Source organism: Typopeltis vanoorti, chromosome 20 (assembly GCF_054136105.1).
Source record: "Typopeltis vanoorti isolate ZY-2024b chromosome 20, IOZ_Tvanoo_1.0, whole genome shotgun sequence".
NCBI lineage: Eukaryota > Metazoa > Arthropoda > Arachnida > Uropygi > Thelyphonidae > Typopeltis > Typopeltis vanoorti.
In genome coordinates, this window is record NC_143568.1 from 68,806,384 (window position 1) to 68,821,056 (window position 14,673).

Below are 14,673 nucleotides of genomic sequence, written 5' to 3' on the forward strand. Positions count from 1 at the left end.
ACTTTATTACCAATTATACTGGGTGCAGCAACTTTTATTCTCCACATGCTTCTATTTACTTCATTATAAACAAGGATGCATATCTTGCTCTGCTTAAAACTTATTACTACATCAAGCTTTTCATTATCCCTCTCTTTCAAAGTTTAAGAGAAAAGATATGTTATATTTTACATGTATATGCTACCAAATTCACTGGATACATATCTTCCATGGAATCCACCATTGTCAGAAACAATACAGTCACACACACGTACAGTTCAACCTGTGAAGACCTAAATGACCTTGAAAGCAATATAATAGCCAACACCTGACATACAACTTGAGCTAACTGACCAAAAATTGCATTCTGCATTGGCTTAACCAGAAACAACATGGTTGCACATGAGGAAATGCAGTGCTGGCTTAGAAATAATCCAATTAAAACAAGATACCACTGTTTTCATCACAGAACTAGGGTAAACAGTGAAACTGAAGATTGGTACTATCAGCATAAGACGTGCACACTCTCGTCTTGCTAAGATACTTGTGTCTACAGTAGTGATTTTTTAATATTAATCCATGAAGGGACAATAACCAGGCTTTTCTCCCCATCAGCTAACTGGGGAGGGGGGACTTACCAGGAACCAGCCAGCATGGTCAGAGACATAGCTAATATAGAAACTGATTAAGAGGTTACAAGAATTTAGCACTTTAACAGACAAGCCACAATCATCCAATGGTAGTGTAATACAACTGTCTACAAAGAGACCATTATTGGAAATACACGACACCTGTCAGGGATGGGAATACAGTAGCTTCAAGTTTCACTCCTATGAGTGAAAAAACAAACAAGAAAACCAACAGCAGACACTTAAGTAGGAAAAGGTCACTTGGGCATATCCCGGTTCCTGTTATCAAGTGAAATTACTGGGCTAGGGAATGAGAACAGCAGAATAAATCAGACTCATCATGCTAGGTTACAACACCACAGTGGCAATTGTATGGAAAGTGTTTCCTTGGTACACATCTGACACCAGTGGAGTGACATCAGATGCAGCAACCTATCTCAACACTGTTGAAGACCAGATACTCAATCTGGTAACAGTTACTTGCAATACAATAATGCATCATATCACATGTAATCTCAAACAGTCTGTGAGAACACCACCTTGTTCCACTGGTGGTATTCACAATTCAATGGAGCTTCTGTGAAAAAAAGATGGAACATGCTATTTATGAAAAGCACCTATCATACTTAGATCTGAAGTAAATGAAGTGAACAGCCAAACAGGAGAAATCAGAAGAAAAGTCCATTTAAAAAATCAAGCTATATTCAACAATATTCAAAATTCAACAAATGCAAACCTATTTATCTGAATTAATCCTATATCTTGAACACATGCAATGTGTTCAAAATAATACTTTGAGGCAAGTGTCTGACTAGACAAAAATGAATTCCTGATATCATTCCTTTTGTCTAAAGGAATATCTTTACCTCTGACTTCATTGTTGCAACTTTTAGGTCAATGATACCAAGTTTTCAACTGTATAATTTCTTCATCTGTAGATCACACTGAGACATCCAACATTTATCCCCAGTGATGCTTCTGAAGAGTTGAATTTGATGGAACTAAATCTAAAGCAATAAAGGCTATGGACATCTTTTTATTGTGTGCATTCTTTCTCTTGGTTGGTGGAATAAAAAAAGTTTCCATAAGACCCTGTCGCCTCTACATGAGAATGGTTAATTCACCTTCACCTGAAAAGTCATTATGAAAATTGGTTATCCTAGATAAGACAAGGTGATACTGGAAAATTTGTATAAGAATATGAAGTCGTAAAAAAAAGCATTAGCAGAATTCCCATATCCAACCCATGGAACTAGATGAATACAATCTGTTTCTAGTCTTTGTGGGAAAAAAAAAAAAAAAAAAAAAAAAAAAAAAAAGACATGAAAATATGAATAGGATATAAGAAAGAAAGTAAGGCTTGGTAAAGAAAACATAAATGTAACTGAGACAAAACTAAGAAAGAAAGAAATCATGAATGAAACCAGCTCTTAACATGTATCTGACTCCATTTTTAAGTTTCCCATTTTTTTCATCTCTAAATAATCTTTAAAAAAATGTGGGGAACAAGAAGACAGATAGTAAGAGAAACTTTTTTTAATGAAAAAAGTATTTTATCACACTTTCAAGTTCATGGGGGGGGGGTGAATCCAGAAAAACTCTGGATATTCAAAACCCTTGTCAATCATCTTAGAAAAAATGCATTGAAGCCCATCTCAATAAAAGGCACGATTCTCAACATAATAATCAAAGCGATTTTATTATAGCAAAGAATTCAAACATGTTATAACACAGTCCCATGCAGAGCATTACCTTCATCATTAATTACCTAAATATAATGTACTGGAATAAGCACTTCAGAGATTTTTTTTATATTGCACATGCTTCAAAAATGTGTTCATATTCATTGTCCCTGATCACACTTGCACTTTTCTCACACATTCTGATGACAGATTCCTTCTTCAACATGACCACAGCTTATATAACCTTTGATGGATAGAATGTCCAACTGCATTTAACACAGGGTACCCATCTGTCCTGTTTTCACAAAAATTGTCTCAGCATCCCTAGACATGCTTTTGGGACACCAATGTCCTATTTTGCAGTATCTGATTTCCAATGTGAAATGTTTTCACGTAACATTCATGAATGTTGCAAATGTAATGAATGTTTGTAACATTATTTATGAACAACTGTCTCAGACATAAAGAGTATTATTATATCCTGTACACCATACATAAAATTTTGATAATGGAAATTAACTTAAGTGTTTTGCTTTCAAGTGTAAGTGACAACAGTGATATTCCCATTGCACATGACAAAAACAGTTGATACCTAATTGATAGTGTCAACTGTCAATTAAGTATCAAATGTATTTGAATAAATACAGTTATTCCAGTGCTGTCGATGCTTAGATAATTAAATGCATTACTGGCAGTGTTAATAATCTGTTATACTTTTATTATATTTTTTACTACTGTTTACTGTTGCAATTGCAAAAAGATTTAAATTTGCTTTTAAAATCAATAGCATTCTCAAAAGAAGATGTAAATTTAATCAGTGAAGAAAGAAATTACCTTTTTTTGAAAAATAAACACAAAATTGATATTGCATTACAATACAGTGTGCTGAACCATTTCAAAGTTTTCTATTAGATATGGAGGACATCCTAATGTTTTATGACATATCAAAACAAAAAACAGACAAGTTACAATAACAGTTCAAGTGAAAAACTAAATATTTCAGATAACAGTATATGGGAACTGAAGAAGAATGAAGCTGCATATGCCTATCTTATACAGCAAAATATAACTCAGCTTTCGATCAATGAATTGCACAACCAAAACAATAATAATTTAGAAAATCATACTTTTCTCCCATCAATAAATGTCTAACCACATTAGTGGATTAAAAATATATATTTTTTTTTTCTTTGCTTATATTAAATATATTTCTTACACAGTCAAACTCTTTTCATCTATAGTCCAAAAAACCAAAAGACAAGATGCATTGGATTTTGAAGTAAGAGCCAAGATTGAAGTTTTTACTGACAAAATTAAAATGAAACATAATGAGAATATTTACCTGCCACTATCGAAGTTATAATTTGATTAATGACAGTTTTCTGAATCATTCACAATTTAAGTTTTATGTGAAGTAATTCAAATCAGAATTACTGAAGTAAATCAAAATCATTAATTAATTTTGTTCCAATTTGCATTAATTAATAAATACATACAAGAATAAGCTCATCCTTTTAAATTTAAACATTTAAATCTGTGGCCTGGGCAGCATTAAATAAAAATGCAGAGTGGAAAAACATCATTATAATGACAACTGTAAATTCAGAGCCCACATTACCACAAGTTCATGTACCAAGATAATTTATTTAAACAAATTCAGACATCTCTCAAGCATCTTCATAATGAAAATACCTTTTGAGAATATGAAAATTATTGAATTTATTGACATTGCCTAGTTCCACTGTTTCATAGAAAGTTTCCTCATTAGTGAACTGATATTAAACAATAAATATCAATGATAATTATAAAACCTATTTCAAAGGAATAAAATGCAATGGTTTACATGAGTTTGTGAATAAAGGAAAAAGATATGTGACAGTCTAGCTAATTCAGCCACCACAGTAAAAGTAAAAAAACAGAAAATGACCTTAGGTGCAACAAGCAAGCAAGTAAATTTTGAGGTACTACTTGTTACGTATTTTACTTTCTTCTCATTAAAAAAATGCTGATTTAATTTGTTTTATTTACTATTTACCAACTGACCATTTAATAACATATTACTTTAAATTAGCTGCTACAAACACAATTACTTTACATTAAAATATAAAAGGAAAACAAGGATACCTTTTCAAAAAAATAATTTTGTTCCAATTTGCATTAATGATTTTTGTCATCATAATAGTAAAATTTAGGATATCTAAACTTTTTTTGCATTCTTTGTGAGGGAATAGTGAACTACCAGTCTTTTCCTGATGGCAATGTCTCATTTTTATTATTTTATATTATGGGCACCCTAATCTAACATTCTAGTACAACCAAAAGTTTTCCTAATTTGAATATAAATATTTATAAATAATTTGTCTACCATCATCATTTTCCTGTTATGTACCTTCAAGAGATGTACAGGTTGCTATTAATCTCTTAACAATTTTCCTTCAAACTAGTCTATTACTTATCAGCACTCTAATATTGTCATCTTACATTTTGGTCTTCTGACTGCATCAATCCATTCAGATCTTGGTCTTCTTCTGAGTCTTTTTCCAATCATCTTGGCAACAAACACCTGTTTTGCTAACCTTTCCTCTCCCATTCTGTTTAAGTAAGCATACAAGTTCAAATTGGTTTAAACACTATCTTGTATACTGCTAGTTTAGGGTTCTGCCTAATTTCTCTCTTATTCCAGGTGTGGAGCAAGTTGGATATAAATATATTCATACCTACTTTGCTTATTTTTAAATTTTCCAAATTTAATTTACCATCTTCACTAAAAGCTATGCCTAAACAGCTGAAATATTTTACTTGTTCTATAAGTTCTTCATTCAGATGAAGTTTTCTATGTTCCTGTTTATTTTCATATTTTTGGTCTTTTTTATTGCTAATTTTTCATACCAAATTTATTAAAGCTGCTACTCAGTTTAGTTAGAAAATGCTGGAAACTTGCACTGTTTAGAAGTACATCATATGCATAGAGCAAAAGGGCTAAGTTTGACATCTCTGATTCTAATATAGGGTTTAATGCCCTTTCATTATGTGATCCATACAGATGAAGAATAAGAATGGAGATAATGTGAAGTTGTCTTACACCTGATTTCACAAACCATCTTCCTGTATTTCCTTCAAATTCTAGCTGCTGACTTACATGTTAAATATAGACTATATATTGCTCTGTATAATGTTCCATTTATTCCATATAACTGTAGTATTTTGAAAAGCTTTTCTTTAGACACTGTGTCATTTTTTTTTTTTTTTTTTTACAGATTTAAAAAAAAAGTCAAGTACAAATCCTTGTTATTCCCACGATTTCTCAACTATTTGTCGTAAAGTGAAAATCTGATATCGATAACCTCTATTCGGCCTGAACTCAGTTTGTTCTACTCATTTTTTTTTTTAGTTTCTTTTCAAGGATGCTTACATAAATATCTTACCTAGAACACTTAGTAGAGAAATTCCTCTGTAATTCTCACATTCAGCTTTATTCCTTTAATAGATGGGAACTATGACAGCTCTACTTCAATCAATCTAGATTTTGACCTTCCAACCAGGCAGTGTGGCCGCAAAATTTTTATACCTCCATATTTGAGAATTAGTCTACACATATTAGAAAAGAGCCTCCATAGCTCAGTCTGTATATAGACAAAGCCCTTTGGCCAAAAAGACCTGGGTTTGATTTTGTCCAAGACATGAGGAACCTTTATCTGGTCTCCGACAACTAAAGGTGAGTTAGCCGGTCTCATATGGAGGTGGGGTGGGGAATCACCTGGAAACTAGGTTTTTCATCCCCCAGAACAGGCAAACCGGCTCTGTGAACAACATGCATCTACAGTCATAAAAATTGCCTCCTCCCACACCCAATGCAAGACTCTGCAACATCAGTTGGGGTTCCCACAGTCGCATAATCGTAGTGAACCTTGCACCAAGCGGGATAAAAATGCTATAAAAGAGGAAAGTCTATACATATTAGAAAGGGCTGGCCTGGTTGACCAAGTAGTTAGCATATCCGTTTTTTGGCAGAAAGCCTGGGGGATTCAAATCCCATCTTGGGCATGGATGTTTGTAATGTCCATTCATTCATAAAATATGCACTCTTCTAAGCTAGGATGGATGCAGAAGTAAACCCAACCCTGCCTCTCCCATTAAACCTCAGTAGCACATTTGGTAAAATCCTCTGCTTGTTTATCACAAAGACTGCAGGTTCAAATCTCACACAACTCATTAAGATAGGACCATATTATTATTATTACGGGCAGCTCCAAGGAGTCTTTAGACTCATCGAGGGAGGCCCAACATCATCTCAAGAACAACTATTCAACATTCACACAGTATCTATCATACTTCACCTTGAACTCATTTAAAGTCATTGCGCCCACAACAGACTCTGGAAGCTTATTCCACTCATTCACCACTCTCCAAGCAAAAAACCTAGCTCTAACACCCCTGCTAACCACCTCTTACCAAGCTTCCATGCATGGCCCCTAGTCTTCCCACTACCAGTCATATTCTCAAAAATATCTTCTGAATTAATCTTATAGAAACCCTTCAGTAATTTGAATGTCTCAATCATATCACCCCTTTTCCGCCTATCAACCAATTTCTGCAGCCCACAAATCTTCGACCTGTTCTCATAAAGTTCATTCCATAGTCCTGCTATTATCTTGGTCACTCGTCTCTGGATCCTCTCCATCTCCTCCCCATCAAGAAGAAACCCTGGTGCCCATATCTGGGCACAGTAGTCTAGATGGGGTCTTATCAAGGCTTGATACAAAGGAACAATAACCTGTTTGTCACTGCTCGTTAAAGTGTTTTTCAGCAACCAAGTGATTTGATTAGCTGATTTTGCCACTTTTGCGATGTATCCCCTAAACTTCAACTCCATATCCACCAACACTCCCAAATCCCAGGCCTCGTCAATCTCCTGGAGTACAGTTCCACCAATGTGATATACTGCTGCTAATCTTTTCACCCCAAAATGCAAAACCTTACATTTTTCCACATTAAATTGACATCCATTCTCCATAGCCAAGTTCTCCAAACTATCCAAATCATCCTGCAAAATTTTGACATCCTGAGCATTCACTATTGCTCTACCCAACTTTGCATCATCAGCAAACAAATGAATACTTCCTCTCAGATCCTTTCCTATATTGTTAATGAACAAATTGAACAGTAGTGGTCCAAGAACAGAACCCTGCGGCACACCACTAGTCACAGGCCATTGTTTGTACTCTAGTCCTGAATAAACCACTCTCTGATCTCTCTCCATCAACCACCCTCTTATCCATTCTCATATGCTGCAGTTTACTGATTAGAATTCCATGTGGTATCCTATCAAAGGCTTTAGCAAGGTCCAGTAGAATCACTGTAAACCCATTACCCTTATCCAGTTCAGCTGTCACTGTGTTATAGAACATGAGCAAGTTACTGAGGCATGATCTACCCTTCACAAAACCATGCTGTCCCCCATAGAGTATCCAATTTTCATCTATCCAATCTTGTATTTTCCACTTGACTATTTTCTCCAAGACCTTGACAACAATTCCTGATATGCTGATCGGCCAGTAATTTTCAACAGCAGTCTTGGAACCTCCTTCATGCAGTGGAACTATTTTCCCCTCTTTCCACCCCCTTGGGACTAACCCAGACCCGAGACTCAAATTAAACAAAATGGTCAAAGGCACTGACAATTCTTTAGCCGCTTCTCGTACGACACGAGCTGGTATACCATCCAATCCCGCAGATGATTGACATCGAGGTTTTGTAATAGACTATTCACCTCCACTTCATTCACCACAATTCCTGTATAAGCTGTTGGTTCTTCCATTTCTGCAATGTCTCCACCTGGATGATATACTCTTGCAAAGTGCTCACTCAGTAATTCTACTATATCAACTGATTCAGTTACCTTCCTACCAACGACATTCTTTAAAATCAATACTGCCGTATACATTTTTTCTTTTACTTGCAACATATTGAAAAAACTATTTGGGATTCTCTTTAGGCTGCACATGGTTAATGTTCTTTCATAATCCGCTTTTGCTTTTCTTACCACACTTGTTATCCTTCTGGCCTGGGCTTTATACCGTTCATGTGCCTGCAGGTCACCTTTCTCCTTAAATTCCCTCCACAGTTGTTTCTTTTTTTGCAGCTCAAGCTTAATGGTGTTATTCATCCATTTAATCCCTACTAGATTTAATATTTGAACTCTAGGTATACAGTCAGCTATTGCCTCCTGCAAACACTTCTTAACAGCCTCCCATGCACTATCAACATCCAGCCCTTGCAGTTTTACATGCCATCGCACTGAACCAATCAAACTCCTAAGTTTGTCATACTTAAATTTTTTTTAAATTAAAAAAAAAAAAAAAGCCTATTTTTTTTCTATCCACTACCGGGTGAAGGCCTCTCCCATTATGGGAGATTTTGGGTCTACTGCTCCCATGGTGACTCAGTCCATATTGGGAGAGGACATAACAAACATCCATGCCTACGTGGGATTCGAACTCACAGCCTGTTGGCTGGGAAGCGGACATGCTAACCACTCGGCCAGCTAGGCCGACTGTCATACTTACCAACCCGGTAATTCCACATGTACCCTGTCTTGATTGTAAATTCCACACCTTTAGCCACCTCCCAAGTCAAGACCCTATGATCACTCTCACCAATTGGTGGCAATGTGGTCATATTCGTTACAGTCAAATCCTCAGATGCAATTACTAGGTCAAGCACTCTCTGACCCCTAATATTTTCCATTACATGCTGTCGCAGATAGTTATCCCTTAATAACCGCATAAAATCAAATTCCTTCCCCCTATGTGTCCTCTCCTCCTTCCAATCAATGTTACTATAGTTGAAATCTCCTATAATAATTACCCTCCTTCCTTCTATTTGCTTATGCATACTACTCCACCATCTATTCCATCACCTGGTCTATAGCAGCACCCAATTGTATATTTTGTTCTGCTAGCCTCAATCTCACACCAAATGGCCTCAAATGTGCTCTTTTCTCTATCCTGCAATTCAACTTCTATTCTCCTTGGCTGTAACTCATCAGCTATCATTAATAACACTCCTGTCCCCATTTTATTCTCCCTGTCACTCCTGAACACACTATACCCATCACATTCAATCCCACTAGCTATATCATCTTCAGTCAGCCATGTTTCACTAATGCCAATAACCTATGGTCTGGAAGTGCCAACCAAGGCCAAAAATTCTTCCTTCTTGTTCCTAATACTCCTAGCATTAGTATACATGAATTGCAGAAGCCCGTTAGTCCCATCCCTATCTTGATGCCTTATACTAAATATCCCATTCTGATTTGTTGTCCTCCTTATTCGCTCGGGCATATTATACTCATTCATACATTCAACTGCCTCCCTAAGGTCAGCATATCTACTCCCCCACCCCTTAATAAATCTAGTTTCCTTGATTCTTCACATCCACTTCATTCAACAACACTTTTTCAAGTCTCCTTACACTGAATCCATTCAAATGCAAACCATCCATCCTGTATAGATCCTTTCGCCCATCGAACTCACTCCACACGTCCACAAATTCCACACCACTCATCCTGCACAACCCGCCCATAAAGTCATTTTAGATAGGCTGAAACAGAAGAAAGTGGGACAAACTTGTTTAATTTCTGGAACATCAGCAATTCATATTATTATAGCTGCACAACACATTTTACTGTAAATGAAAAGATTAGCAACATATACACAGAGGAGAAATCAGCACTTAGATAGCACTACATTTCAGAGTAAAAAAGAGAAAATTAAACTACACACACAGAGCTCAAATGATGTAATATATAGGCTCTTCTCTGGCTGTGATCAAACTTTCCACCTTTTTTAAACATACTCTCCACAGTTTGATGATGATGATCAAATATTTTGGATAATTCTCATTTTGGGATTTAACAGAATGAAGACAGCACTGGGAACAAATAAAATGTTGGTTTAATGACCAATATTTTGTTTGTTAAAGAGACATCATTGAGGGTACAATATAAAAAAACTGTAGTGTGCATATAAGTAGCACCAAACAGTAAAAATTATTAGACTGAAAGTGTTGAATGTTGGGCAGGAAGTTTAAGAATTAATTAGTTTTCCTTCAACCTTACCCAGTATTCCAGTTCATCCCAAACATTCTATTGGGTTAAGATCAAGACTATGCAAGACATTTAAGTTTTTCCACGAACTACACTACAACAGCACCTGCAGTATGATAATGGCATATTGTCCTATTAACAAGTCTATTTCTTAAAACTGTTGAAATATAGGAAGACACTGAATTATCTAGAAGCATTATATATCTCCTACCATTATTCACCTATGTTTTCAGAACTTTAGAGTTAGGATTATGCCTATGATAGAAGTATTAGAGAATGCATAATTATGAGTGTTTGTGGCTTGCTTGAGTAAATCCTTAGGGTTCCCAAGCAAGCCACAAAACACATTTACCTAATCCAAAAATGGTGTAGCACAAAAGGTATCCTATAACCTAACCCTGCTCCACTCTGAACTCCTGGATGATCATTTCCACACCACCTGCCAATTTAGATACCTTTCCAAGCATTTGGCTCCTCAGTGTTGGCTTTATGGGACTTCCCTCATGTTATTGGCTAACGTAGCACTTTTAACACCATTTCATAATGCTACTTAGTTGATTTTGAATGATGTAGTCTTTTACCAAGTGGCAGCTTTTACTATGTCATGCTCATTATATTGGTAAAAGCCAGATTCAGAAGTGGCAGCAGAAACAAATATCTGTGCTTCATTCTAATATGAGTCAAATACCTACTTCCACCTTGCATGCCTCAGTAGCACATTTGGAAAAATCCCCTGCTTGTTTATCACAAAGACTGCAGGTTCAAATCTCATACAAGACACCAATGTTTGTAAGAGCTCCTCTAAACAAGCCTATATACCCCCTTGAGTTTATAAAGCTTATCTTTTTAAAAAAAATAAAAATAAATAAACAAACTGCGCTATCAGGAAGAACCCTCCCTCCAAAGGGCTTTTCCTTAACTGCTTGCAAAATATGTGGAAAGAAGCAAAGTTAAGAAAAATAGTAATATCTCAAAAACAGTTTTCTGAATAACTCATACCTTATACAATCTTCAGAGGTATAAACAGAAACAAGGAAGGACTTGTTTAATGGACTGCCCATATTTATTTTTTTTTAATATTTCATAATGCTACTTACAGTTGATCTGAAAAGATACCCCCCCTCCCACTAAAAAGTTTAGCGACAATGATTCTTCTCCCACGAAACTTCAAATGGATTCTTTAAAGGTGGGTGATAGTGTATCTTTATGGTAAGCTCTTCTCCAAATTACATAGTTTTTCTATTGGTAATTATACCATTCATTTTTCAATGAGTTCATTCAAATGATCCAACCTCAATACATTATAGCCCAAATTCATTTGATTCCAGCTAACAGGTCAATAAAATTCTGTATCTGCTAAACACTATTAGTATATCATTAACCCTAAAATACTATTTATTCATTAAAATTATGATGCCCAGTCATGATTCACTCATAGTATTTTTCAGAATTTGTTAAGCAAAACTCTTAGTAACTTCAAAGTGGCATATATGATAAATGCATGTAAACACAAGAAAGATATTTAATTAACCAAATATTTCGGTCTGGAAATAGCAGACCATCTTCAGTGGTATTACAAGAACAGTTTTAAAAAATACAAGCTAGAATACTAACAATAGATCGTTAAAAATAGAACACGCCACATGATGTTATATCACTAAGTATTAAGTATAAAACGGAACATTTTGAAGTAGAGGCATGATTGAAAAAAAAATTAATGAGTAATCTTGATTAGACTTTCCCAGATTTTTGATATAGATATGCAGTCATTACGATTCAGGTTGGGACGATGGAGTAAGGCCTCCACGCTTTCTTTGAACAAACGTTCGAACCTATAACAGGACTATGTAAGAGGCGAGTCCTGGACCAAAAGATGCTGTGGTCAGTTTCAATCCCGTGTTGAGCCAATCCAGACTTTTCAGGTTTGTTGTGAAGAATGGAGGATTGATGTTCTTGGATTCTTTTTTCAAGAGAACGTCCAGTCTGTCCAAAATAGGAAAGATCATAGTTGCAAGGAATTTGATAAACTCCAGGAAGAGATAAAGTTGAGCGTTTGTCTTTAGGAGAAGGAAAATGAGAAGACAATTTGTTGATAGGTGAATACGTAGTTGTTAAATCATATTTCTTTAAAATTCTTGCGATAGGTTCTGAAATACCGGAGATATAAGGAATAGGCACTCGACGTATTGAAACTGTTGTTTTGTGGAGGATTATAAGAATTGAGAAGATGTTGAGTACTTTTTTTAGTTAATTAATAATATTTGGTTAGTTAAATATCTTTCTTGTGTTTACGTGCATTTATCATTCAGTCTTATGTCACAAGTATCCTTAAAACAGCAAAGTGGCATATAGTTATTGTGCACGACTAAGAACAATATGACAACTCAGAAGCCTCAAAGAGCTTGAAGATATCACCTGCAATGTAATGTTGAACATCAAAAAATGAAATGTTGAAATAAGATATGCAAATAGTATATATAACTATAAATAATTAAGAGACACATTCACTTACATTGAAAGCATAAGTGAATCCATCTCTGAATAAATATAGTTATTTTATTTATAACAGTTCAGGTGTATGAACATGTTCTTGAGATGAAAATGAAGAATTCTGACACACATGCACAAAAAAAAAAACCATGGTACAACACATTAGTAATTCTGACGAGTTTTTCCCTCTTGAATATTCTTTAAATACTACCTCAGCATTCTTGAACTACAATTAGAATTTTAAACTCCATCAGGAAACCAAAGGATAACCTCTTTAAGATGTCAACTTTCTTATTTAAAAAAAAATGTTCTGCATATCCTTAATAAAAGATGGATGATAATCACCATGTATCACTGGTAAATGCCAAAGAGAGAGAAAAAGCATGTGGAATGTGAAAATAAATCCTGCTTTTAATCATGCACTTGAAATGAAACTAAGAAATTCTGAATTTTGAAAAAATATATATATATAAATTTTCAACGTGTATTCTGGTGAGTAGTTATCATTTACATTTGGCATATTAAGTGGTCATATTCAAGGATAAATAAAATCCTTTCTTAAAATACCCAAAACGATTTAGTGAGAAATTTTATTGCACTCCGAAATGCCAGTTTTTTTCCCTCTCTCTCATTTTACTGTTCAAGATAGATCTAAAGAGCAAGGAGTTTGATTAGTAATCATAACTTTTTTTTCTATTTTTCTCTTTAAAGCTAAGGAATATAACTACATTCAGTGATTTTGCAATCATCAATATTTGGCAATATCTTTGGCCAAAACAACTACTGCTTACACATCTGATTTAAAAAAAAAAAAAATGTTACTTTTAATAAAATTCAAGCAGGAAGTGCAACCTACTTTTATCAACTACACTATTCATATGAGGTATAAGATACATCTCAGTATTTGTAAACAATATATGATATGCACAACATCACTCAAATAGAGCATCTCATCTTCTCATGTCATACCAATTTCAGATTTTTGCAAGCATGATGAGCACTAAATATCCAGAACTATTCAGATTAAAAGGTGTCTATGCATATAAACAATAGTGGAATTTTTCAAACAGTATTGTGAATACAAAATGTAACAATATTTTCGTATTTATATGCATTTATCATGAAACTAAATATTTAAAAATGTGTTTTTCATCCTAGCTGTGAAAATATAAAAGTGATTAAAAAAATTATTTTGACTTCAAAACAAAATGCTGAAACATTAAGATGTATATTTATAATTTTGTTTTACATAACATTGAATGCAGTGCCATAATGAAATATGTTGGTTATATATATATATATATATATATATATATATCTTCTGATATAATACCTATCAGGTTCTGATTTCAAACACCATAAAACCCATCGTTTCATAATTTTCCCGAAGTCCAGAAAATTCTGTATTAGTTAGCGTCCCTGATAGTTTTTTACATTTTATCAGAAAGTTAAATTAAAAACCGAAATTTTTCGCATAGCATATAAGTGAAAATTATTATGAATCTCCGTAATATTATTAAAGAAAGTAATAATAAATGAATTTTATGGGTACACCTGTACAAAGTATGCGAAAGCACTAAAATTATTTCTTACGTCAATAACTTTCACCTGTTAATGTTATTCAATAACATTACATAGTCTAATTTAAATAGACCTGTCTGTATATGCTATTTTCATTTCTTTATACGAGCAGTGCACACTGAAAGAAGATTTATAATCCCGAGAATGTCTGATGTTTAAGATACTCAACAAATTGCAAAGATTAAAATAAAAAATAATCACAAGC

General features: G+C 34.4%; 1 protein-coding gene across 1 annotated transcript in view; it reads right to left on the reverse strand.

Moving 5' to 3' along the window:
• Positions 1-14,673, reverse strand: part of gpp (DOT1 like histone lysine methyltransferase grappa) — a 282,498-nt gene that overhangs the window by 267,066 nt on the left and 759 nt on the right. The window lies entirely within an intron of this gene.